Here is a 27,568-nt window from a genome sequence, read left to right on the forward strand (position 1 = left end):
TTTGGGTAAGTACATGGATAGGAGGGGTATGGAGGGCAAGGTTCAGGTGCAGGCAGCTGGGACTAAGCGGAATAATAGTTTGGTATGGACTGGACGGACTAAGGACCTGATTCTGTGCTGTAGTGGCCTATGAGCCTAAAGGTGAATTATGACGGAACTGGAACTAACAGCTACACAGCAAAAGGTCCTGACACACTCGTAACAGCAGCATCAAACACTATTCGAGACCAGGCCGTGAAAGGAGATATTAGAACAGGTGAGCAGAGTTTGGTCGATGGGAAGTTTCCTAGGAGCATCACAGAGGTGGGGAGAGAGGCAGAAACGTTTTGGGAAGGGATTCCAGAGCCTGAGACACAGACAGCTGAAGGCACAGTCATCAACAGCAGAGCGCTTCAAATCATGGTTGAACAAGATGCTGGAATTGGGGGTGCAGAGATTTGTTGGAGTGGGAGAGGATGCAGAAACAGGAGACAGGATTGAAAACAAGAGTCTTAAGATTGAAATGTTGTTTAACCAGGAGTTTGGGTTGTTTGGTGAGGACAGAAGAGATGGATGAAAGGTCTTCGTGCGTGTTAGAACAAGGCAGCAGTGTTTTGGGCGATTAAAAATTGTTAGTTGTTAAACAGGAGATTGGGCAGGTGGTTTGACATTTTTTGGAAGGTGGTGCAGAGATAACAATGCAAGGTGGGAGTCTCAGAGTATGGGGACATCTGGAGAATTAGAATCCAGAGCTGGAACAGGGGAAGACAAGATTTGGGATACTTGGCCAGGAAAGGCTAAGTGGGCTAGGTGGGGTGAAGCCATGGAAGGATTTGTAAATAAGGACATGAATTTTGATATCAATCCCCTGTTTGCCAAATCAATGGAAGTCAGTGGGAGTAACTAAGGAGTATGGCGTAGAAGCATTTGCAGCTCCTCAGTATGGCCATTTGCAAGGGTGCTACCGGACCTCTTCCTTAAAGCTGTGGATCAGGGAGATCCCCGTCAACTTTTTGGAAGAGGTAATGTGAGTACATCTCATCCCACTTCATGGAATGGATTCTGAGTCGGAAGATGATCTTGGAGGGTTCTGAGACAAAGACCGAGGCCTGCTGGCTCTCCACTTCTCGGAGTTCCTCCCTAACATCCACACCCTTGACTGCAACAGGAGAAGATTGTGCAAGCATGTCAGAAGTTGACACAAGTCCTGCTGACCCTGTCTTGGTTTCTGAATACCTTTTCAGATGAAGGATCTCTTGATGATTTCCTTAATTGCTTCCTACTAGTGCTTTGGGAGTCAAAGAGGGACTTCATCATTCTCCAACCTGGCTAGGTCCTTCTTTAGCTCCTCGATAATCTCTGGTCAGCAGCTTGACATTCAGCTTCCAACTCCTACTGCCTGCCTTCTGGTCTTTCTGTAGGTACGACTCAGCCTGAAGGAGGTCGTGGTCAGTTTAATGTCCAGTTCCATGACCACCAGATGCTTCAGTTGTCCCTAGGCTGTGCACTGACCAAGTCAGCCCCAGCGGTCGCCTTTGTGTGAAAGTGGCTGTAGCTAAGTTGTGGCGCAGCTATAAGGAGACTCATTCGGTATGGATCAGTGCACCCTACACAGAGTTGGCTGAAACCCACCTGCTTAATTGGGATGCACAGCCACTTCCGATGTTATCTGCCTTACTGTCCGGACTACTCCTTTCCGTATCGCTTCCCCGCCGAGCCTGTGGAGGGAGCGAGAACACAGTATTGTAGGCAATGCTACAGGGGCAGCTCTTAACAAAAGCTGTATCCTAGGAGTCGCACAGTAACAGAACGAAACAGCCCTGAGTGGGTTAATCCCGTCTCAATCGTTAGACTAGCACTGAAAGAGGGCCAGATGTACGTAACCTTAAGCTGCTCCCAGCCTTGCAATGAGGATAATGTTTTTGTTCAGCTGACTGTTTCAGAGGTCAGTTAAGAGTCCATCACACTCTTGAGACAGAAGTCATGCACAGGCCAGACACAGTAAGGCTGGCAGAGTTCCTTCCCTGAAGGACATCAGTGATCCAAGAGAGTTTCTCTGACAATTCAATGGTTTCCCGCTCACCATTACTGATGCTACATTTTACTTTGTCCCCAAATTCCAGATGAGAATCGGTAAAATTGGTTTATTATTGTCACATGTGCGGAAGTACAGTGAAAAACATGTTTAGCACGCCACTGGTACAGATCACTTCATTACAGCGGCACATTGAAGTAGTATAAAAGAGTGCAGAATGAAGTGTAAAAGCTACAGAGAAAGTGCAGTCCCAGTAAACAGTAACGTGCAAGGACCATGATGAAGTAGACTGGGAGATCACAAGCCCGTCTTAGGGGACTGTTTATTTCATTAACTGAATCTAACTACTTAATCCATAGCCTGTGTCACGACAAATCTTGTTGACTTGTTGAGATGCTTCTTAAATGTTGTGAGAGTCTCTGCCTTCAGCACCCTCTCAGATAGATTCCCGTCACCCCCCTCTGCCTCCCCCGAAGAAAAAATTCCTCCCTCATATCCCCTCTAAATCTCTCATCTTAGTGGTGATGCCGTAGCATCTGTCATGCCAGTAACACAACAATGGTGGGGCTCATCAACAATGATGAGATGGCCTGCAAAAAGCAGGCGGAAGAACTGGAGACCCAGTGCCATGTAAATAACCATGTAAATCAACGTCAATAAGACAAAGGAGATGCTGATCGTCTCCAGGACAACTGGCACCACTCAGCACAGCACTGGAAACTGTCAGCAATTTCACACTCCTGCGAGTGCACATCTCACACAACCTCTCATGGTCCCAGAACACATACTGCACAATGAGGTAAGCTCTCCAACACCTCTACTTTCTGAGGAGACTGAAGAGAGCAGGATTATGTACATCTGCTGTATACTCATGTCAATCTACAGGTACGCAGTGGAGATAATCTTAACACACTGTGTCGCTGCTCGGTACAGACACTGCTCTGCGTCAGACAGGAAGTCTCTACAACGGGCAGTCAAAGCTGCCCAACATATCACCGGTACCAGCCTACCCACCATCAAGGACACACAGTATATACAGAAAGGTGCCAGGAAAGGGCCAGTGACATCGTGAAGGATCCCACCCACCCTGCTCATGGACTGTTTGTCCCACTCCCATCAAGGAGGCTGTGTAGTATCTTCGCCAGGATCACCAGACTCAAAAACAGTTACTTTCCCCAAGCAGTAAGGCTGATCCACATGTCCACCCACTAACCCACCCCTCCACACTCCCAACCACCATTTCTTTATCATTTCCTATCAAGTCACCTTGTGTACAGACACTCCTGTGCCTAGCGTCACTTTATGGACATATAATCAATCTATGGATATAAACTATTTCTATTTATTGTATTTTGTTATTATTGTGTGCCTTATCCTATTGTGGTTTTTTTGTGCTACATCGGATCTGGAGTAACAATTATTTTGTACTTTACACTTGTGTACTAGAAATGACATTAAACAATTTTAAATCTTGAATCTTAAACATGCACCCTCTTGTTTTAGACACCCCCACCAAGGCAAAAAGATTTGTATTAGCTCCAGCTCTATCAGGTCATCCCTCAGCCTCTTCCACTCCAGGGAAAACAAACCCAGCCTTCCCAATCTCTCCTTATAGCTCTAATGCTCCAACTCAGGGAATATGCCGGCAATTTCCTCTGCACTCTCTCCAGTGCAATAACATCCTTCCAGGAATGTACAGGCTACACCACCTAGCTCCAGGCTCCACAGGGGACTGTCTTGTCTCCCTTTCTCTTCACCATTTACACCTCGGACTTCAACTACTGCACAGAGTCTTGTCATCTTCAGAAGTTTTCGGATGACTCTACCATAGTTGGATGTATCAGTAAGGGAGATGAGGCTACGGTAGGAAACTTTGTCACATGGTGTGAGCAGAATTATCTGCAGCTTAATGTGAAAAAGACTAAGTGGCTGGTGGTAGACCTGAGGAGAGCTAAGGTACCGGTGACCCCTGTTTCCATCCAGGGGGTCAGTGTGGACATGGTGGAGGATTACAAATATCTGGGGATACGAATTGACAATAAACTGGACTGGTCTAAGAATACTGAGGCTGTCTACAAGAAGGGTCAGAGCCATCTCTATTTCCTGAGGAGGCTGAGGTCCTTTAAGATCTGCCGGACGATGCTGAGGATGTTCTGCGAGTCTGTGATGGCCAGTGCTATCATGTTTGCTGTTGTGTGCTGGGGCAGCAGGCTGAGGGTAGCAGACACCAACAGAATCAACAAACTCATTCATAATGCCAGTGATGTTGTGGGGATGGAACTGGACTCTCTCACGGTGGTGTCTGAAAAGAGGATGCTGTCCAAGTTGAATGCCATCTTGGACAATGTCTCCCATCCACTACATAATGTACTGAGTAGGCACAGGAGTACATTCAGCCAGAGACTCATTCCACTGAGATGCAGCACAGAGCGTCATAGGAAGTCATTCCTGCCTGTGGCCATCAAATTTACAACTCCTCCCTTGGAGGGTCAGATACCCTGAGCCAATAGGCTGGTCCTGGACTTATTTCATAATTTACTGGCATAATTTATGTATTACTATTTAACTATTTATGGTTCTATTACTATTTATTATTTATGATGCAACTGTAACAAAAACCAATTTCCCCCGGGATCAATAAAGTACGATGACTACTATGCCTTCTGACTTTCTGAAGAAGCCTACCGTGTGGAACCTTGTCAAATGCCTTACTAAAATCCATATAGATCACATCCATTGCAATACCCTCATCTATATGCCTGGTCACCTCCTCAAAGAACTCTATCAGGCTTGTTAGACACGATCTGCCCTTCACAAAGCTATGCTGACTGTCCCTGATGAGACTATGATTCTCTAAATGCCCATAGATCCTATCTCTAAGAACCTTTTCCAACAGCTCTGCCACCACAGACGTAAGGCTCACTGGTCTATAATTACCTGGACTATCCCTACTACCATTTTTGAACAAGGGGACAACATTCACCTCCCTCCAATCCTCCGGTACCATTCCTGTGGACAAGGGGACATAAAGATCCTAGCCAGAGGCTCAGCAATCTCTTCCTTCGCCTCGTGGAGCAGCCTGGGGAATATTCCGTCAGGCCCCGGGGACTTATCCGTCCTAATGTATTTTAACAACTCCAACACCTCCTCTCCCTTAATATCAACATGCTCCAGAACATCAACCTCACTCATATTGTCCTCACCATCATCAAGTTCCCTCTCATTGGTGAATACCAAAGAGAAGTATTCATTGAGGACCTCGCTCACTTCCACAGCCTCCAGGCACATCTTCCCACCTTTATCTCTAATCGGTCCTACCTTCACTCCTGTCATCCTTTTTATCTTCACATAATTGAAGAATGCCTTGCGGTTTTCCTTTACCTTACTTGCCAAGGCCTTATCATGCCCCCTTCTTGCTCCCCTCAGCCCTTTTTTAAGCTCTTTTCTTGCTTCCCTCCCTAAACCTCACGTATGCTGCCTTCTTCCACCTGACTAGATTTTCCACCTCACTTGTCACCCATGGTTCCTTCACCCTAACATTCTTTGTCTTCCTCACCGGGACAAATTTATCCCTAACATCCTGCAAGAGATCTCTAAACATTGACCACATGTCCATAGTACATTTCCCTGCAAAAACATCATCCCAATTCACACCCGCAAGTTCTAGCCTTATAGCCTCATAATTTGTCCTTCCCCAATTAAAAATTTTCCTGTCTTCTCTGATTCTATCCTTTTCCATGATAACGCTAAAGGCCAGGGAGCGGTGGTCACTGTCCCCCAGATGCTCACCCACTGAGAGATCTGTGACCTGACCTGGTTCATTACCTAGTACTAGATCTAGTATGGCATTCCCCCGGTCGGCCTGTCCACATACTGTGACAGGAATCCGTCCTGGACACACTTAACAAACTCTGCCCCATCTAAACCCTTGGAACTAATCAGGTGCCAATCAATATTAGGGAAGTTAAAGTCACCCATGATAACAACCCTGTTATTTTTGCTCTTTTCCAAAATCTGCCTCCCAATCTGCTCCTCTGTATCTCTGCTGCTACCACGGGGCCTATAGAATACCCCCAGTAGAGTAACTGCTCCCTTCCTGTTCCTGACTTCCACCCATACTGACTCAAAAGAGGGTCTGCTATATTACCCACCCTTTCTGTAGCTGTAATAGTATCCCTGACCAGTAATGCCACCCCTCCTCCCCTTTTTCCACCCTCTCTATCCCTTTTAAAGCACTGAAATCCAGGAATATTGAGAATCCATTCCTTCCCTGGTGCCAGCCAAGTCTCTGTCATGGCCACTACATCATAAATCCATGTATGTATTCAAGCTCTCAGTTCATCACCTTTGTTCCTGATGCTTCTTGCATTGAGGTACACACATTTCAGCCCTTCTACCTTACTGTCTTTACACCGTTTATTCTGCTTCTCTTTCCTCAAAGCCTCTCTATATGTTAGATCTGGCTTTACTCCATGCACTTCTTTCACTGCTCTATCGCTCCGGGTCCCATCCCCCTTGCAAATTAGTTTAAACCCTCCCGAACCATGCTAGCAAACCTACCTGCAAGGATATTGCTCCCCCTCGAGCTCAGGTGCAACCCATCCAATCTGTACAGGTCCCACCTTCCCCAGAAGAGATCCCAATGATCTAAAAATCTAAAACCCTGCTCCCTGCACCAACTCCTCAGCCACACATTCAACGGCCATTTCCTCCAATTCTTACCATCTCTGTCACGTAGCACTGGCAGCAATCCTGAGAACGCCATCCTTGAGGTCCTGTTCTTCAGCCTTCTGCCTAGTTCCTAAAACTCACACTTCAGGACCTCATCCCTCTTCCTGCCTATGTCGTTGGTCCCAACATGTATCATGACTTCTGGTTGCTTTCCCTCTCATACCAGGATGTCGTGCACCCGGTCAGAGAAATACCGGACCCTGGCACCCGGGAGGCAACAAACCATGCGGGTGTCCTTCTCACATCCACAAAATCTCCTGTCTGCTCCCCTGACTATAGAGTCTCCAATGACGACAGCTCTCCTCTTCTCCGTCCCACCCTCCTGCACCACAGGGTCAAACTCAGTGCCGGAGGCCCTGCCACTGTGGCTCACACCTGGTCGGTTGTCCCTGCCAACAGTATCCAGGACAGTAAACTTATTATTCAGGGGAATGGCTGCAGGAGTGCTTTGCACTACCGGTCTGCTCACCTTCGCTTTCCCCCCTCTGACTGCCACCCAACGACCTGCTTCCGACAGCCTAGGTGTGACTACCTCCCTGTAGCTCTCATCTATGACTGCCTCATTCTCCCTTATGAGTCAAAGGTCATCCAGCTGCTGCTCCAGATTCCTTACATGGTAAGGGAATGAGGATGAGGAATACTCACCCATGTTGCCTGTGAAAGATAGTGTGGCAGGAAACAGAGGAAAAGATGAACACAGAATCAGATTCACAATCAGAAAGATTAAGCACTCTTTCTCCAAGAAACACTGGAACTGAAGATAGTTAAACGCACATACCAATGGATCATAGCATGACATTGTATGCACCATGACGACAGGTGCCGAGCACTCCCTCTTTGTACCTGCCCACGGGTTTGCTCATTGAGCCCACAGAAAACTAATAAAGAAATCATCGTCTTTGTCCCATGTTCCTCATTTCTGGTGGTTAAGAAGGAGTATGGTGTTTTGGCAGGTTTTAGTCGGGGGATTACCGTGAGGTAATGTTGCAGCTCTATAACACTCTGGCTCAACCACTCTTGGAGTATTGTGTTCAGTTCTAGTTGTCTCATTGTGGGAGGGATGTGGAAGCTTTAGAGAGGGTGCAGAGGAGATTTACAATAGTGGTGAGGTAGCAAAGTGGTGACACAATTGCTTTAGAGTGCCAACAGTCCCAGTTCAATTCCCACCACTCCCTGTAAAGAGTTTGTATGTTCTCCCCGTGGCTACATGGGTTCCCTCCCATACAAGACGTACAGGTTAGGATCAGTGAGTTGTGGGCCTGCCAGAAGCATTGAGATACTTGCGAGCTGCCCCCAGCATTTCCACAAGCTGTTCGTCTTTAATGCAGATGATGCACTTCATTGAACACACATCAAAGTGCTGGTGAACGCAGCAGGCCAGGCAGCATCTCCGGGGAGAGGTACAGTCAACGTTTCGGGCCGAGACTCTTCGTCAGGACTAACTGAAAGAGGAGTTAGTAAGAGATTAGAAAGTGGGAGGGGGAGGGGGAGAAACCCAGAGGATGGGCAAGGGGTATTGTGAGAGGGACAGAGGGAGAAAAAGGAGAGAGAGAGAAAGAATGTATATATGTATGTATGCATGTGTGTGTGTGTGTGTGTGTATGTGTATGTATATATATAAAAATAAATAACGGGTGGGGTACAAGGGGGAGGTGGGGCATTAGCGGAAGTTTGAGAAGTCGATGTTCATGCCATCAGGTTGGAGGCTACCCAGACGGAATAGAAGGTGTTGTTCTTCCAACCTGAGTGTGGCTTCATCTTTACAGTAGAGGAGGCCGTGGATAGACATATCAGAATGGGAATGGGACGTGGAATTAAAATGTGCGGCCACTGGGAGATCCTGCTTTCTCTGGCGGACAGAGCGTAGGTGTTCAGCGAAATGATCTCCCAGTCTGCGTCGGGTCTCACCAATATATAGAAGATCCTCTCTCTAGAGATGCTGCCTGACCTACTGCGTTCACCAATAACTTTTATGTGTGTTGCTTAAAATTCCAGCATCTGCAGATTTCTTCGTGGATGTACTTCATGGTATGTTTTGATATTCAGGTGACAAATAAAGCTAATCTTTAAAAGTGAGTGGAAAGCACTGGTAGAGGCAGTTATGTTAGGGACATTTAAGAGACTCTTAGATAGGCACATGGATGCAAGAAAAATGGAGGGCTATGAGGAAGCGAAGGGTCAGATTGCTCTTGGAGTAGGTTAAAAGATCAGCACAACATTGTGGGCCAGAGGACCTGTACTATGCTGCATTGTTCCATGTTAATGTATTGTGAGAGGCCAGGGGCTTGTAGCCATGTATACCCATTTGATTTGTTCTGGAGGAACTGAGCAAGTTCTCAATCCAAAATATTGAGCACCCCTCTCCCTCCACATATGCTGCCTGACCGCTGAGTTCCTCCAGTGATTTGTTGGCTCCACATTACCGCATCTGAAGTCCCTTTTGTCTCCAGATCTAGTTAAACCTCATACATGGGGTGTGGCATCGAGGGGGCTGGCACTACTCCGGCTGCCCACTCGCCATCACAGAGCACACAAGCAAACTCTGGAGATCGGCAAAGCCAGCTGCTACCAGGTGTGACCAGAGATCGAAGAGGAGAATCCACAATTCTGTATGTGGGGATCACTGATACCAGTGGGATGGGGCACAGAGGAAGAACAATTCATTCACTTGCCGGATTCTCCACGACTTCTCATCAACTTTTTAAAAAATATTATTTGCCCACAGGATGTGCGGTAGGCATTTATTGCCCATCCTTAGCTACTCCTGAGCAGTGGCTTGCTGGGCCAATTCAGAGAGCAATTGACAGCTAACGTACTGCTGAGATTCTGGTGTTTACAGGTCTTGCTGAACCAGGTGAACTTGGACATCAATCCAATGCTTTACAAACACAAATAATGACACTAATTTTTAATATTTGAAATTGTTCTAATGATTCAGATTTAAATTTCCCAGCTGCGATGGTGAGATATGAACTCGTTTTGATGGATTTAAGAGCGCAGTTCTCTGGGAGCAAGTCTAGCAACTTAGCCACTGTGCTACTATATATACTAATCACACCCATTAACTATCAACTGGTTGCAGCCACCCACAGAGACCTCTTCAAGGTCAGGATATCTGTGGGATGACCCACTTGGTATTGGAAGTTAAGAATGAGTTAACTCTCTGTGGAAAAACCTGTCCAGTGTTTGTCCATACTCTTTGAATGTCCAGTTGGCTTGGTAGACTTCTGTCTGAGGGAAACAACTCTTCCCACTAAGATGATGGTAATGCTGCACAACACCTCAGTGCTGAGCTCCCCCAGCATTTTGTGTGTGTTGTTTGGATTTCCAGCATTGCAGACATGTGGTTGGATTATAGCAGCTCAAGAGATAAGCTAGTGACTTGATACCACTGACACTCTCAGTGCAGTACCGAGGGAATGCTGTACGGTCATAGGTACCATCATTTGCCTGAGATGTTAAACCAAGACCCTTTGTAAACAGATTTAAGATATCTTACAGCATCAGTGATTTGGAGAAGGGAAGTTTCTCACAGTGTCCTGGGGCAGATATTTACCCCTCAAACAAGCGGCTGGTATAGCAGTTCGCATAACGCCATTACAGTGCCAGCAACCTGGGTTCAATTGCCACCGCTGTCTATAAGGAGTTATAGTTTGTTCACTCTGTGACTGTGTGGGTTTCCTCGCACTTTGCAAAGACATCTGGGTTAGTAGGTTTATTGGTCACGTGCACACAAGAGATTTTGCAGATGCTGGAAATCCAGAGTGACGCACACAGAATGCTGGAGGAACTCAGCACGTCAGGCAGCATCTATGGAGAGGAATAAACAGTCCATGTTTCAGGCGCAGAGCCTTCTTCAGGGCTGGAGAGGAACGGGGAAGATGCCAGAATAAAAAGTCGGGGGGGGGGGAGGAGGATAGCTGGAAGGTGACAGGTGAAGCCAGGTGGGTGGGAAGGGTAAACGGCTGCAGAAGGTGGAATTTAATAAGAGAGGAGAGTGGGCCGTGGGAGAGAGGGAGGAAGGAGGGGCACCGGGGTGGGGGAGGTGACAGGCAGGTGAGGAGACGAGGCAAGAGGCCAGAATGGGGAATCGCAGCAGAGGGAGGGAACTGGAAAATAAAATCTGTCATGGCATCGGCTTGAGAACACCTAGACAGAATATGTTGCTCCTCCACCATGAGAGTGGCCTCATTGTGGCAAAAGAGGAGGCCATTATCTGGTATGCCCGAATGGGAATGGGAATGGGTACTTACTTTAGAAATTAACCTTAGCTCTCTATTTTTCTAAGCTCCATATACCTGCCTAGGAGTCTCTTAAAAGAGCCTATCACATCTGCCTCCACCACTGTTGCTGGCAGCCCATTCCACGCACTCTGCGTAAAAAACATACCCTTGACTTACCTCTGTGTGGCGTGTGGCCAAGTGGTTAGGGCGTTGGACTAGCGATCTGAAGGTCATGGGTTTGAGCCTCAGCCGAGGCAGCGTGTGCATCCTTGAGCAAGGCACTTAACCACACAATGCTCCTGTCTACCCAGCTGAGAATGGGTATCGGCAAAAAAATGCTGGGAGTTAACCTCGCAATAGACTGGCGTCCTATCCGGGGCGGGGGAGGGGGGAGTCTCATACTCTCAGTCGCTCTCTGCCACAAGGCTTGTGACAGACTTTAATCTAATCTCCTTCCATATAACCATATAACAATTACAGCACGGAAACAGGCCATCTCGGCCCTTCTAGTCCGTGCCAAACTCACACTCTCACCTAGTCCCACCGACCTGCATTCAGCCCATAACCCTCCATTCCTTTCCTGTCCATATATCCATCCAATTTAACTTTAAACGACAACATCAAACCTGCCTCAACCACTTCTGCTGGAAGCTCGTTCCACACAGCTACCACTCTCAGAGTAAAGAAGTTCCCCCTCATGTTACCCCTAAACTTTTGCCCTTTAACTCTCAACTCATGTCCTCTTGTTTGAATCTCCCCTACTCTCAATGGAAAAAGCTTATCCACGTCAACTCTATCAATCCCCCTCATAATTTTAAACACCTCTATCAAGTCTCCCCTCAACCTTCTACGCTCCAAAGAATAAAGACCTAACTTGGTCAACCTTTCTCTGTAACTTAGGAGATGAAACCCAGGCAACATTTTAGTAAACCCCCTCTGTACTCTCTCAATTTTATTGACATCTTTCCTATAATTCGGTGACTAGAACTGTACACAATACTCCAAATTTGGCTTTACCAATGCCTTATACAATTTCAACATTACATCCCAACTCCTATACTCAATGCTCTGATTAATAAAGGCCAGCATACCAAAAGCTTTCTTCACCACCCTATCCACATGAGATTCCATCTTCAGGGAACTATGCACCATTATTCCCAGATCCCGCTGTTCTACAGCATTCTTCAATGCCCCACCATTTACCATGTATGTCCTATTTTGATTAGTCCTACCAAAATGTAGCACCTCACATTTATCAGCATTTGCCATCTTTCAGCCCACTCTTCTAACTGGCCTAAATCTCTCTGCAAGCTTTGAAAACCTACTTCATTATCCACAACTCCACCTATCTTGGTATCATCTGCATACTTACTAATCCAATTTACCACCCCATCATCCAGATCATTAGTATATATGACAAACAACACCCAGTACAGATCCATGAGGCACACCGCTACACACCGTCCTCCAATCTGACACACAGTTATCCACCACTACTCTCTGGCGTCTCCTATCCAGCCACTGCAGAATCCATTTAACTACTTCGATATTAATGCCTAACCATTGAAGCTTCCTGACTAACTTTCTGTGTGGAACTTTGTCAAATGCCTTACTGAAGTCCAAATAGACAACATCCACCGCTTTACCCTTGTCAACTTTCTTAGTAACCTCTTCAAAAAATTCAATAAGATTTGTCAAACATGACCTTCAATGCACAAATCCATGTTGACTGTTCCTAATCAGACCCTGTCTATCCAGATAATTATATATACCATCTCTGAGAATACTTTCCATCAATTTACCCACCACTGACGTCAAACTCACAGGCCGATAATTGCCAGGTTTACTCTTAGAACCCTTTTTAAACAATGGAACCACATGAGCCAATCCTCCGGCACCATTCCAAGCACCTTAAAACTGTGCCCTCTCGTGTTAGCCATTTCAGCCCTGGGAAAAAGCCTCTGACTATCCACAAGATCAATGACTCTCATCATCTTATACACCTCTATCAGGTCACCTCTCATCCGCCGCCGCTCCAAGGAGAAAAGGCCGAGTTCACTCAGCATGATTCCCACTCCAGGCAACATCCTTGTAAATCTCCTCTGCACCCTTTCTATGGTTTCCACATCCTTCCTGTAGTGAGGTGACCAGAACTGAGCACAGTACTCCAAGTGGGGTCTGTCCAGGGTCCTATATCGCTGCAACATTACCTCTCGGCTCTAAACTCAATCCCACGGTTGATGAAGGTCAGTACACTGTCTGCTTTCTTAACCACAGAGCCAACCTGCGCAGCAGCTTTGAGCGTCCTATGGACTCGGACCCCAAGATCCCTCTGATCCCCCACACTGCCAAGAGTCTTTTTCTTCATTAATCCTTTTATTGATTTAAAAAAAGCATAAATACAATCAAGAGGAGAATTCATTCAAATATATATATCAGTAACAATATAATCCAAGATTAAGAAAGACATTGTCAAAATCATAGATATTGTTAAACTAGTATAAAATATATAATAAAAAATGAAAATAACAATTCTCTTAGCAGTTTATGAAGAGAAAGGAAAAAACATTGGGATTTAAATGAAAAGGAAAAAAAACCCACTACACTAAAAGAAAACAAAAAAAAAGGACTGGGCATTCCATTTTGAGGATACGATCAAAAAAGAAAGAAAGAAAGACTTTCTGATCAAATCTAAAACTTTGAAGAAAAGTCTGAAAGAGTAATAAACAATTAAATGAAAATATTGGATAAAAGGTCGCCATATTGCTAAGAGTCTTACCATTCATACTATATTCTGTCATCATATTTGACCGACCAAAATGAACCACCTCTCACTGTCACTTCTCAGCCCAGTTTTGCATCCTATCAATGTCCCGCTATCCACACTATCCACAACCCCGCCAATCATTGTGTCATCCGCAAATTTACTAACCTATCCCTCCACTTCCTCATCCAGGTCAATTGGTGGCCACCGAGAGGTCCTGTTGTCTTCTGCTGGATGGACTGCAGGTGCTCGTCGAAGTGGTCTCCCAATCTGGGCCGAGTCTCACAGGTGAAATGTCACCTCACCTGGAAGGACTGTTTGGGCCCCGAATGGTAGTGAGGGAGGAGATTCAGGGGCAGGTGTGGCACTTCTCCTGGTGGCCACCAATTTTAATTCTATTTCCCATTCCCATTCCAACATGTCGGTCCATGGCCTCCTCTTCTGCTGCAATGAGGCCACAGTTGGGTTGGAAGAACAACTCCTTATTCTGTCTGGGTAGCCTCCAACTTGATGGCATCAACATCAATTCCTCCTGCTTCCGGTAATGACCCCCCACTTCACCATTCCCCATTCCCATTTTGCTCCCTCACCTTGTCTCCTTACCTGCCCATCACCTCCCCCTGGTGCTCCTTCCCCTTCCCTTTCTTCCATGGCCTTCTGTCCTCTCCTATCAGATTCCCCCTTCTCCAGCCCTTTATCTCTTTCACCAATTTCTCAGCTCTTTACCTCCCCACTCCCCATCTCCTGGTTTCACCTATCACCCACAACCTTGTATGTCCTCCCCACCTTCTTACTCTGATCCAATCTATTTTTTTCTAGTCCTGATGTAGCATCTTGGCCCAAAACGACAACTGACTGGTTCAAGCTGACAGGAAGGTGACAGTAACTCAAATCACCTCACATTACAACAGTGGTGTGCAGAAGAGCATCTCTAAACACACATGTCGAACCTTGAAGTGGATGGTGAAGAATACCATTTTCACAATACCAGTAATATTACTGGAAAAAAAATAAAGTTTACTTGCAGTCTCTGCAGAAGTAAACATCATGGTACTTGCAGCTGCCTAAATTGACTTACAGTGGCAGGAAAATATTTGGGCACCCCGGGTCAAAATTTCTGCTACTGTGAATAGTTAAGTGAGTGGAAGATGAACTGATCTCCAAAAATCATAAAGTTGAAGATGAAACATTCTTTTCAACATTTTGAGCAAGATTAGTGTATTATTTTGGTTTTGTACAATTTTAGAATGAAAAAAAGGAAAGGAGCACCATTGAAAAGTTTAGGCACCCCAAAAGATTTGAGCTCTCAGATAACTTTTACCAAGGTTTCAGACCTTAATTAGCTTGTTAGGGTTATGGCTTGTTCACAGTCATCATTAGGAAAGGCCAAGTGATGCAAATTACAAAGCTTTATAAATACCCTGACTCCTCAAACCTTGTCCCAACAATCAGCAGCCATGGGCTCCTCTAAGCAGCTGCCTAGCACTCTGAAAATTAAAATAAATGATTCCCACAAAGCAGGAGAAGGCTATAAGATGATAGCAAAGCGTTTTCAGATAGCTGTTTCCTCAGTTCATAATGTAATTAAGAAATGGCAGTTAGAAGGAACAGTGGAGGTCAAGTTGAGGTCTGTAAGACCAAGAAAACTTTCCAAGAGAGCTACTTGTAGGATTGCTAGAAAGGCAAATCAAAACCCCTGTTTGACTGCAAAAGACCTTCAGGAAGATTTAGCAGACTCTGGAGTGGTGGTGCACTGTTCTACTGTGCAGCGACACTGAACAAATATGACCTTCATGGAAGAGTCATCAGAAGAAAACTTTTCCTGCATCCTCACCACAAATTTCAGCATCAGAAGTTTGCAAAGGAACGTCAAAGCAAGCCTGATGCATTTTGGAAACAAGTCAACGGTAGAATTGAGTTTTCTTCAGTTGGCAATTCTCCTAGCAGTGCCAGGATTTGTTTTTCTCAAAGACCATTTCTATATTTTAAAGATTCTTTGCTTCCTGCAAGGGAGGAGGTGTGAGGTTATTTGACTAACAATTGGTGGTAAGGTAATTTAGATTAGAAATCAATTAAAGCCAATTGTATGGACAACTGCCAACTTGCCCTTTATTTGTTTTGCCTCGGAGAACAATTTAGAGTGAATTCTTTTTTTTATCCTAACTTGCCCAAAGAGGTGAATATTAATGTACTGGGATCATGAATGTCATTCTGTGTCGTTGTTCTTTACTGTGTACATTGGAACAAAAAGTCTGTCATACATAACTGTTTCATTAAATAAATCACAAGACCCACCCAAACTGAAATTTGTGGCCACTGATTATAATCAATGATGGGAAGGTTCAAATAATGAAATGCTTCAAGTATTTGGGATAGCTTCATTTTATCAGATTGAACGTTTTAATCAGTGGCTGATGTCATCACAGTGGCTGGTGACATCACAGTGGCTGGTGACATCACAGTGGCTGGTGACATCACAATGGCTGGTGACCACATTGGCTTTAAATCAGAAACGATGAGAAATATTTTGGTATTGATATCAGATAAGAAGCACAAACTGTTGTGTCTCAGTCTTCAGCTAGGAAATACTAGAGAGCTAAAGAGGTGATAACTCCGAACAAATGGTGTTGGGATGGAGCAGATGCTTGCTCAGGCAGGATGAAGAGGAAAGATCTCAGGTAATTCCGAACTTGTTAGCAAGTGTTCAGTGTACAGGTGGCCCCCGTTTTTCGAACGTTCACTTTACGACACCTCGCTGTTACGAAAGAACTACGTTAGTCACCTGTTTTCGCTGACAAGAAGGTGCTTTCACTGTTACAAAAAAATGCAGTGCGCACCCCGAGCAGCGAGAGTGGCGAAAATAGCGTTCAGCGTTTGTTGTGAAGCGAGCCGTTATAGTGGCAGCGCGCACCCCGAGCTGCAAGAGTGGTGAAAAGCCAAGCTTCTTCCCCGGGAACTACACTCAGTATCTCAGCATTAAGCTGTCATAGCTTTGAACTGCGTGAGATTCTCGCTACAATTGACAATGCTGCGATGATTGCAGGAAAGTATGACTTTAACTTTGAAAGGGCACGTAGGTTCAGGGCAGGTTTGCAGGATGTTTTGAGTGCCTACAAAGAACTGTATGATAGAAAGATGTGTGAACCTTCCAGCGTGCTGGCCGTCTTCTTGACTCTGCTAAGTGAAACTACGCTGTACATCAGAGGTCCCCAACCTCCGGGCCGCGGACCGGTACCGATCAGCGAAGCATGCAGGGTGCAGCGGTAGCCGGAACGCACCCAGAAAAAAGCCGAAATAAACAAGGTAATTAATTAGGTGCCGCCCGGCACGTAAATGTCGGCCCAGATCAGAGACGATACAATCAGCACCTAATTAATTAAAACCCATAAAAGTTGCTGGTGTACACAGCAGGCCAGGCAGCATCTATAGGAAGGGGTACAGTCGACGTTTCAGGCCGAGACCCCTCGTCAGGACTAACTGTAGGAAGAGTTAGTAAGAGATTTGAAAGTGGGCGGGGGAAGGGGAGATCCGAAATGATAGGAGACGACAGGAGGGGGAGGGATGGAGCCTAGAGCTGGACAGCTGATTGGCAAAAGGGATATGAGAGGATCATGGGACAGGAGGCCTAGGAAGAAAGAAAGGGGGAGGGGGGAAGCCCAGAGGATGGGCAATAACGGATGGGGTATGAGGGGGAGGTGGAGCATTAGCGGAAGTTTGAGAAGTCAATGTTCATGCCATCACGTTGGAGGCTACTCAGACGGAATATAAGGTGTTGTTCCTCCAACCTGAGTGTGGCTTCATCTTTACAGTAGAGGAGGCCATGGATAGACATATTGGAATGGGAATGGGACGTGGAATTAAAATGTGTGGCCACTGGGAGATTCTGCTTTCTCTGGTGGACAGAGTGTAGGTGTTCAGCGAAACGATCTCCCAGTCTGCGTTGGGTCTCGCCAATATATAGAAGGCCACATCGGGGGCACCGGACGCAGTATATCACCCAAGCCGACTCACAGGTGAAGTGTCACCTCACCTGGAAGGACTGTTTGGGGCCCTGAATGGTGGTAAGGGAGGAAGTGTAGGGGAATGGGTAGCACTTGTTCCGCTTACAAGGATAAGTGCCGGGAGGGAGATCGGTGGGGTGGGATGGGGGGGGATGAATGGACAAGGGAGTCATGTAGGGAGCGATCCCTGCGGAAAGCAGAGTGGGGAGGGAAAGATGTGCTTAGTGGTGGGATCCCGTTGGAGGTGACGGAAGTTACAGAGAATTATTTGCTGGACCTGGAGGCTGGTGGGGTGGTAGGTGAAGACAAGGGTAACCCTATTCCTCGTGGGGTAGCGGGAGGATGGAGTGAGAGCAGATGTGTGTGAAATGGGGGAGATGCGTTTGAGAGCAGAGTTGAGAGTTGATGGTGGAGGAAGGGAAGCCCCTTTCTTTAAAAAAGGAGGACATCTCTTTCATCCTCGAATAAAAGCCTCATCCTGAGAGCAGATGCGGCGGAGACGGAGGAATTGTGAGAAGGGGATGGCATTTTTTCAAGAGACAGGCTGAGAAGAGGAATAGTCCAGATAGCTGTGAGAGTCTGTAGGCTTATAGTAGACGTCAGTAGATAAGCTGTCTCCAGAGTAGAGACAGAAAGATCTAGAAAGGGGAGGGAGGTGTCGGAAATGGACCAGGTATTCAAGGTTAGTATTCAAGGACTCGGAGCTAACCTCGATTAGTATGCCTCAGCTGTCACGGACTTTATTTGGAAATGCACGGAGGACTGTGAGTCTCGCAAGGTGATCCGGGTATTCCCCAACCGGAAACCTTGGATGAATTATGAAGTCAAGTCCCTTTTAAAGGCTAGAGCTGTGGCTTTTAGGTCCGGGGTTACCAGTCACTACACAGAATCCAGGTGTGAACTCCGGAAAGCCATTAAGGGCACCAAGAGGCAATATCGAGCCAAGTTGGAAGCCCAGGCTAACCAGAGGGATGCCGGTAGACTATGGCAGGGTCTGAATGAGATCACTGGGCGCAAAGAAAAGGCTGGGAATATCAATAACTGTGGCGCTTCTCTTCCTGACGAACTTAACGTATTCTACGCAATATTCGAACAGAAGAGGAACGTGCCGCTCCTTCCGGATGAACCGGACCTGGTGGCATCGAGATTCATCGTCACCGAGGAGGACGTTAGAAGGGCCTTCCTGAAGATAAATCCAAGGAAGGCAACGGGCCCAGATGGCGTCCCAGGACGGGTTCTCTGGGCCTGTGCAAGCGAGCTAGCTGGAGTGTTTGCTGACATCGTCAACTGCTCCTTGCTTCAGTCTAAGATCCCCTCGTGTTTTAAGAAGACAATGATAATCCCAGTGCCGAAGAAGAGCAAGGTGGCATGCCTGAATGACTATCGACCTGTGGCTCTGACATCAATTACTATGAAGTGCTTCAAGAGATTGGTCTTGGCACACATCAACCACAGCCTACCGGTCAACCTCAACGCTTTGCAATTCGCCGACCCGAGCAACAGGTCAACGGCAGATGCCATCTCTCTGGCCCTACGTTCCTCCTTAGAACACCTGGAGAATAAAGACGCATACGTAAGGCTCCTTTTCATTGATTACAGCTCTGCCTTTAATACCATTATTCCAAATAAACTGATTCCTAAGCTCCGGAACCTGGGCCTTAGCACTCAGATCTGCAGCTGGATCTTCAACTTCCTCACAGACAGGACCCAGGCTGTGAAAGTAGGGGACAAGCTCTCCTCTACAATCACTCTGAGCACTGGTGCCCCACAAGGCTGTGTACTCAGCCCCCTGCTCTACTCACTGTACACCCATGATTGTGTAGCCAAGTTTCCATCAAACTCAATATATAAGTTTGCTGATGACACAACAATTGTAGGCCGTATCTCGGGTAATGATGAGTTTGAGTACAGAGAGGAAATTAAGAACCTGGTGGCATGGTGCGAAGACAATAACCTATCCCTCAACGTCAGGAAGACGAAGGAATTGGTTGTTGACTTCAGAAGGAGTAGCGGACCGCACGACCCAATTTACATCGGTGGTGCGCAAGTGGAACAGGTCAAAAGCTTTAAGTTCCTCGGGGTCAGTATCACAAATGACCTGACTTGGTCCAACCAAGCAGAGTTCACTGCCAAGAAGGCCCACCAGCGCCTTTACTTCCTGAGAAAACTAAAGAATTTTGGCCTGTCCCCTAAAACCCTCACTAATTTTTCTAGATGCACCATAGAAAGCATTCTTCTAGGGTGCATCACAACCTGGTATGGAAGTTGTCCTGTCCAAGACCGGAAGAAGCTGCAGAAGATCATGAACACGGTGCAGCACATCACACAAACCAACCTTCCGTCCGTGGACTCACTTTACACCGCACGCAGTTGGAGCAGTGCTGCCAGGATAATCAAGGACACGACCCACCCAGCCAACACACTTTTCGTCCCTCTTCCCTCCGGGAGAAGTCTCGGGAGCTTGAAGAATCATACGGCCAGATTTGGGAACAGCTTCTTTCCAACTGTGATAAGACTGCTGAACGGATCCTGACCCGGATCTGGGCCGTACCCTCCAAATATCCGGACCTGCCTCTCGGTTTTTTTGCACTACCTTACTTCCCATTTTTCTATTTTCTATTTATGATTTAAAATTTAAATTTTTAATATTTACTATTTTTAACTATTTTTAATATCTTTAAAATTTAATATTTGTAATCAGGGAGTGTGAAGCACAAAATCAAATATCGTTGTGATGATTGTACGTTCTAGTATCAATTGTTTGGCGACTATAAAATATAAAGTTTAAAGTATAAAGGTAAACTTGAGGGCAGGGTGAAAGTTGGAGGCAAGGTTAATGAAGTCAGTGAGTTTAGCATGCATGCAGGAAGCAGTGCCAATGCAGCGAGCTCAGCATTAATAGCTTGTTTATTTCAGCTTTTTAAAAGAAATGTGCTGGGTGTGTCCTGGCTACCGCTGCACCACTGCATGCTTCGCGGATCTCATTCTCCGCCGCTCCAAGGAGGAAAGACCGAGTTCACTTGGCATGATCCCTAATCCAAGCAACATCCTTGTAAATCTCCTCTGCACCCTTTCTATAGTTTCCACATCCTTCCTCCAGTGAGGTGACCAGAACTGAGCAGAGTACTCCAAGTCAGGTCTGACCAGGGTCCTATATAGCTGTAACATTACCTCTCGGCTCTTCAACAGACTTAAAAGAGTTTACCAGTAATCAAGCCTGATCTGGCTTGATACCCGAATGTGCTGACAGTTCTGGATCAGTGTGTGGACACACTTGGCTGGTGGAGGGTGTCTGCAGCAAAGCCTTCCTCTTCTAAGCTGTTTGGTTTCCCTGTTTTCTCTCAGGCTTCAGATTTCCTGTCATGGCCACAGAACTAACCAGCGTTCAGCAACAGTCTGCACTCTGCAGACCGCTGAAGACCGGAATCTGCTAACAGAGTTCCTCAGTTCGAGGAACCAGAAGTAAAAGCTGAAGCTGCATGTGTTCATTTGGGTGCCCGGGTTACAGATGGTCCCAATCTGGCTCAACAGTGAATTCACCCTCCCTGACAAATAGAAATTTCTACATCTTAGCTAGCCCTACAATGATTATAATTCAATAAAAACTACAACTTCCATTTAGACAGAGCCTGCATTGTCCCAAGAGAGCCTGTAAAAAGTGTGAGACCGTCACATCAAGAACCATTAAGACGATCAAAGGTAGGGGTTCCGAGGAGGGTTTTAAGGGAGGTGGAGAGGCTGAGAGGTGTGAGGAAGGGCATCTCAACTGCCAGTGGCCGAGTGAGAGGAATCATGAGATGGGAAACAGAGGGGATCAGAGGTCTCAGCTAACTTTCCGATCTAGGAAAGGGACAGCACAGGAAAGGATGAGAAGGGATGAGAATTTTAAAACCGAGGTGCTGCCAGGCTGGTAGGAAGCAGGCCGGGGTGACAGGGCTCCGTGCAAGTTAGAGGACATCAGCATTATTGAAAAATGGCGTGTTGGCTGTGAAACGCTCTCACAATTCCCAAGGCTATGAAACTCATGCGAGCAAAGTGCTAAATAAATAAAGCTGCAGTTGCTGGAATGTGAAACTAAACGAGAGGTCCTGGAACAACTCTTCCAGCAAGCAAGTTCTTCCAGTATTTCTGTTTCTTTCCTTTTATCCCCCCTCATTTGGGAAGGTGCAAGAGGTCGGCCCATTCAAACAACACTTAGTGTAATATTCAACTGCTCTCAATCACCTTAGTGAAGTTCGGGTTTTACCAAGCATCCCGTCTCATTTTGTACACAGACTGAACCCTTTGCCCTGGTGTGGGATACCCCTTTACATCCTTTGTGAGCAGAGACTATGTACAGTAAGAATTAAATAGGAGGCCGTCACTGGTCACAGATACTGCTCTGTTTTCACCAGAGTGAGGTAAGACATCACTCCAATAGAACCAACCTGCCTCCAAGGCATTGTGCAAAGTAGGCAGATTAGCAGGAAAAGCACTGATTACAAGCCCCACAGACAGCGAAGGCTCCCAGATGTTATAACTGGTCAGTGCCGATACGATCAGCAAAAGGAATACTGTGGCTGCAGAAAACATCTATTCCTGGTCATTACTCACTGACCATTATGGGGCTGAAATTCAATCAGGGATGAATGTAACACCATTCCCAGCCAAACAATGTCATAAATTCACAGTGAAGTATTACCACTAGTAGAATCACTTGCAACATGAACAGAAACTATTTAGTTCACTAAGCCTGTAGTGGTCTTACTGAGGTCCCTCCATTTGAGTCGTGGCGCAGTGGACAACATTCCTCGGGTCAAATTCAAAGCCCCTCCAGAGTCTTGACTTGCACAAATCAAAAACACAAGAGATTGTGCTGGAAATCTCGAGTAACACATACAAAATGCTGGAGAAACTCAGCAGGTCAGGTAGCATTTATGGAAAGGAATAAACAGTCAGTGTTTCTGGCTGAGACACTCCAACAGGACTGGAAAGGAAGGGGAAGAGCCAGGATAAAAATATGGGGGAGGGAAAGGAGGACAAGCTCGACGGTGATAGATAAAGCCAGATGAGGGGGAAGGTAGGTGGGTGTGGAGGCTGGAGGGGGCATGAAGTCAGAAGCTGGGAGGTGATAGGTGGAACAAGTAAAGGCCTGAAGAAGGAGAAATCTGATAGGAGAGGAGAGTGGACGTTGGGAGAAAGGGAAGAAGGAGGAGTATCAGAGGGAGGTGATAGTCGGGTGAGGACGGAAGGGGTAAGAGAGAGCTAGAGTGGGCAATGGAAGAAGAGGGAAGGGGAGAGAAGATACAGAAATCAATGTGCATGCCATCAAGGTGAAGGCCACCCAAACGGAATATGAGGCGTTGCTCCTCCAACCCGAGAGTAGCCTCATCGTTGCAGTAGAAGAGGCCATGGACCAACATGTCGGAATGGGAATAGGTTTTGGAATTAAAATGGTTGGCCACTGGGAAATCCTGCTTGTTACAAATGGAGCAAAGATGCTCGACACAGTGTACCTCAATCTACGTTGGATTTCACCGATGTAGAGGAGGCCACATCAGGAGTACTGGAAATAGTAGATTTCCAGACTTCAGCTAGTGCTGCCTCACCTAAAAGAACTGCTTAGGGCTCTGAATGGTGGTGAGTGTGGTGAACCATGTTTATATGTTGTAACTGGGTTACCTGTCTGGACAGGCCCCTCTGCTGACTGCTCCTGTGGCTCCTCCCACACACCCCTGAATAAAGGTGATTGTGTCACTGCTCCTCCCTCGGTCCGGGGCAGATGCCCAGCATGGACGTTAGGCTGTTTACTGTTAATAAAAGCCTTTCAGTATTTACTCTACTTCCAGTCGTTTGGAGTAATTGATAGTGCATCAGTGAGGGAAGGTGAATGGGCACCTTTTGTCACATGCAGGGATATGTGCCAGAAGGGAGGTTAATGAGGAGGGTCAAATGGACAAGATAATCACAGTGAGAGGAATCTCTGTGGAAAGCGGAGAGCAGGGGAGTGGGGTGGGGGGGAGGAGCGTTAAGATGGGTTTGGATGGTGGAATCAAGGCTAATGATCTGCTGAGGGTGGAGGTCCAAATAAGACATTGCAGCAGACTCTCTGCACATTCAGATCCTGTCACAAGTAAAGGGTCAGGGGAGTTCTCCAATGTCCTGGGACCAATACTCACCACTAAAATATACAATTTGGTCTGCGTTACACTGCTGTTTGAGGGAGCCTGCTGTGTGAAAACTGGTTCCTATGTTTCCCACATTACAAAGATTCTAAATTCCAATATATCTCCTTGTTGGCGAAATACAGTTTTGTCCTGGAAGGAATGTGAAAGGATCGGTTTCACATTTATCCTATCTCCATACTATTCGGACAAACTGCAAAGGGCAAACACTGAGTGCCAGACACAAAGCCATTACCTTCATTAAACACTCGATTCACATTGAGTCCATACGTCATGCAGGTCTCATAATACATGCAGCGTTTCAAGTCAACGCAGAGTTTACGTGCCCGGGCATCATCAATGACTCGTGGATTGGTGGCACTAATTGCATCTGCAAGTGAGGGAGGCAAGGCTTTTAAACGTCAAATGACAGACATTGAGAACTGCTCCATGACTAATGCCCTGGATGCTAATAAACTTACTCGTATTTCAAAGAAAACAAGGCCCAGTTCATATTATTAGATTTTCATAGAGAAATGATTGGAAATGACGCAAGAAGAGAGAATTCTGGGAAGGAGAAGGAAGCAATCCACCATCTTAAAATGTAATACTTCTCCAGTAACGTTTCAAAAAAAAGGAAAAGCAAACATTAAAACTGTAACTAAATTGCTCTCAAAAGGAAAAATATTAAATGTGAGATATACAAAATCACTAACAAAAAAGAGTACTATTATTTAAGAATGTGAAACATACCTACACTGCAAAATCAAGGCAAGAACCCTCAGAATATAAAAATCTAAATCTGTAAGCTAAATATTAACTTTTTTTTTAAAAAAAGGAAACGAAAAACAGATTAAAAAAAAGGAAAACAGTGCACTAATTAGTCCTCAGCAGAGGAAGACAATTTGTTGAGAAAACTTTGAGCTTCGCCCGGAGTTTTAAACAAACGACGAGAATTGTCTAGCATAACAACTCCCAAACAGGTTGGGAACAGCAACGCTAATTTATAGCCCTGGCAATAAAGTTCTGACATCTGTGGTTTAAAATCCATCCGTTTTTTCAATACTTCTTGGCTGAAATCCTCAACGATATGAAATTTAAAACTTTGAAATTCGATCATGCCTTTCCGCCGAGCAGCTCTTATCACTTGTTCCTTAACATGAACATAATGAAACCGAGTAGTGACGGGCCTCGGTTTAAATTGTTTAGCCGGTTTCGCACGTAAAGAACGATGTGCGCGGTCTAACAATGCGGGTTCCGCCAATATATCTGGACCAAACACATCCACTAACAATTTAGAAAAGTACTTAGTAGGATCTCCCGTCACAACATCTTCAGGAAAACCGATTATTTGCAGATTCTGTCGTCGAGAGCGATGTTCAAGATCGATAATCTTTGCTTTATAACGCTCCAATTGCTGAGTTACCGAAGTTAAATTTTTGACAAGAGATTCAATTTTTCAATCCCTTTTGCGACCATCTTTGTCTAGTTCCGGGATTCTAATTTGTTGTTGATCAATTTCGCGTCTGAACGATTTAACGTCATCTTGAATTGTCTTCAAAACTTCTTCAAACACAGCGAGTCTTTGGTTAAATGTATTCTCTAGAAGTTTCTTCATTACTTCAACAGTTAATGGAGTTTCCTTCGATGCTTCAGGATCGCCATCTTTTTTTCCGTTCCCACCGGAGCCTTTTCAGTTTTTAACTTCTCGTGCTCTGGTATGCATTTTCAATCAGTAAAAATCAAAGTTCAAAGATATATTTGTAGTATAAATCCTTTCGTGTAGGTATAGATAAAGTAAATAAGGGTGGTTACCTGTAAAAAAGATAAAGGGAATGGAGCGATGCCAAAGTATAGCTCACTCCATGAGCGCCCCCTGGGAAGTCGGACGCTAATAAACTTGAAGTTAATTTCAATAATAAGGAATTTGAAATTAGTATGCACCTGAGAACAAATCAAATTTGATTATTTCCAGAAATAACTTAGTGCGACACACATAATACAGAGGGGTGGTAATGTGTCATTATGCTGAATGCCTGTCGCAGACTGACCTTGTACTTCTAAATCTTTCACGGCATTGAAATGAATACAGGCAAAGGCCCTGGTTAAATGTGCCTTCTTACCCAACCTTCCTTTAACTTCTGCCTGGAGGTTTGAGATTAAGATTTTTTTGATCACCTCTGTAGCAGAATGCAAGGTGACCTAACTGAAATGTATAAAATACAAATGAGCTCCTCGGTATGGGTGCTGAAAGGCTGTTCTACTTGTCTCAAATGTCTGCCTCACTATTGGGGGATTGGCCATTTAGTGCTGAGAAGAGGAATGTCTTCAGTCAGAGCTGTGGAACTGTGCCCAGAGAGCAAGGGAGGCAGAGTTATTGTGTAAATTCAAAGCCAAGGCAAATACTGATTTTTGGGCTATCAGGGAGTCCAGGAAATGGAGCAAAGGCAGGGGATCTGCCATGATCTTATTGATGTCAGAGCAGACGCAAAGGACTGAAAGACCTCCTCCTACTCCCATCTTTTATGCTTGTATCTCCTAACCTGAATTCATTCTTTTCCAATACCTGTTGTGTTGAACTCTTTACCTCCCTCAACATTTCTTTCTCTTCTCCACCAGTTTTCACGCTCTTAAAATTTGCAACGACCTCACCACAGAATTTTCCATCTTCCTTGGCTTGCTAATGTCTTTAGAGAGCAAGACTCTTCTGGGTAGGGAGGTACACGCTTAATTTGGAATTCCTTTGAAAGTAGCTAGTGGTGGGGGGGTGGGGGGTGGCCGTAGGATCCTGGGGAGATGCTCAAGACATGGAGCCTTAGGCCTCATCCATTCCACAAAAAGTAGGAGTAGCCCGTCAGCCCTTTGAGTTACTCCACCAGTCAATATGATCACAGCGGATCATTAAGATTCAGGAGAGCCACAAGAGACTGCTGATCCTGGAATCTGGAGCAACAAACAACCCGCTGGAAGAACTCAGTGGGTCCAACAGCATCTGTGGGAGGAAAGTAATTGTCAATGTTTTGGGCCAAACTCTTGTATCGGGACCTTTTCCAGATTCTGAATCATGTTCCTGTTTCCTCCTCATGTTCTTTGCTTCCTTTAACCCCAAGAACTGTACAGTGCCTGTAAAAAGTCTTTATCCCTCTTGCAAGTTCTCCTGTTTTATAACATTGAAACACAGTTGATTTAATTTAACCCCAAGAACTATACAGTGCCTGTAAAAAGTCTTTATCCCTCTTGCAAGTTCTCCTGTTTTTTAACATTGAAACACAGTTGATTTAATTTGGTTTTATTGAGACTGATCAACAGAAAAAGACTCTTTCATGTCAAAGTGAAAACAGATCTCTACAAAGTGACCTAAATTAATTACAAATATGAAACACAAAATAATTGATTGCATAAGTATTCACCCCCTTTAATATGACACACCAAATCATCACTAGTGCAGCCAATTGGTTTTAGAAGTTACATAATTAGTTAAATGGAGATCACCTGTGTGCGAACAAGGTGTTTCAATTGATTGTTGTAAAAATATGCCTGTAAACACGAGGAAATCTGCAGATGCTGGAAATTCAAGCAACACACATCAAAGTTGCATGTGAACATAGCAGGCCAGGCAGCATCTCTAGGAAGAGGTACAGTCGACGTTTTGGCCCGAAACATCGACTGTACCTCTTCCCAGAGTTGCTGCC

The 27,568-nt window shown here is 45.6% G+C and overlaps 1 long non-coding RNA gene across 1 annotated transcript; it reads right to left on the minus strand.

The window, feature by feature from the left end:
• Positions 1–1,632: 1,632 nt before the first annotated feature.
• On the minus strand, positions 1,633–25,752 carry LOC140192262 (uncharacterized). The gene is made up of 3 exons (XR_011884190.1): positions 25,692–25,752; positions 24,133–24,267; positions 1,633–1,697 (listed from the first exon to the last, which is right to left on the minus strand). It is a non-coding gene; the product is annotated as an uncharacterized lncRNA (long non-coding RNA).
• Between the last annotated feature and the right edge of the window lie 1,816 nt (positions 25,753–27,568).

This window comes from Mobula birostris, unplaced genomic scaffold (assembly GCF_030028105.1).
Source record: "Mobula birostris isolate sMobBir1 unplaced genomic scaffold, sMobBir1.hap1 H_1, whole genome shotgun sequence".
Classification (NCBI taxonomy): domain Eukaryota; kingdom Metazoa; phylum Chordata; class Chondrichthyes; order Myliobatiformes; family Myliobatidae; genus Mobula; species Mobula birostris.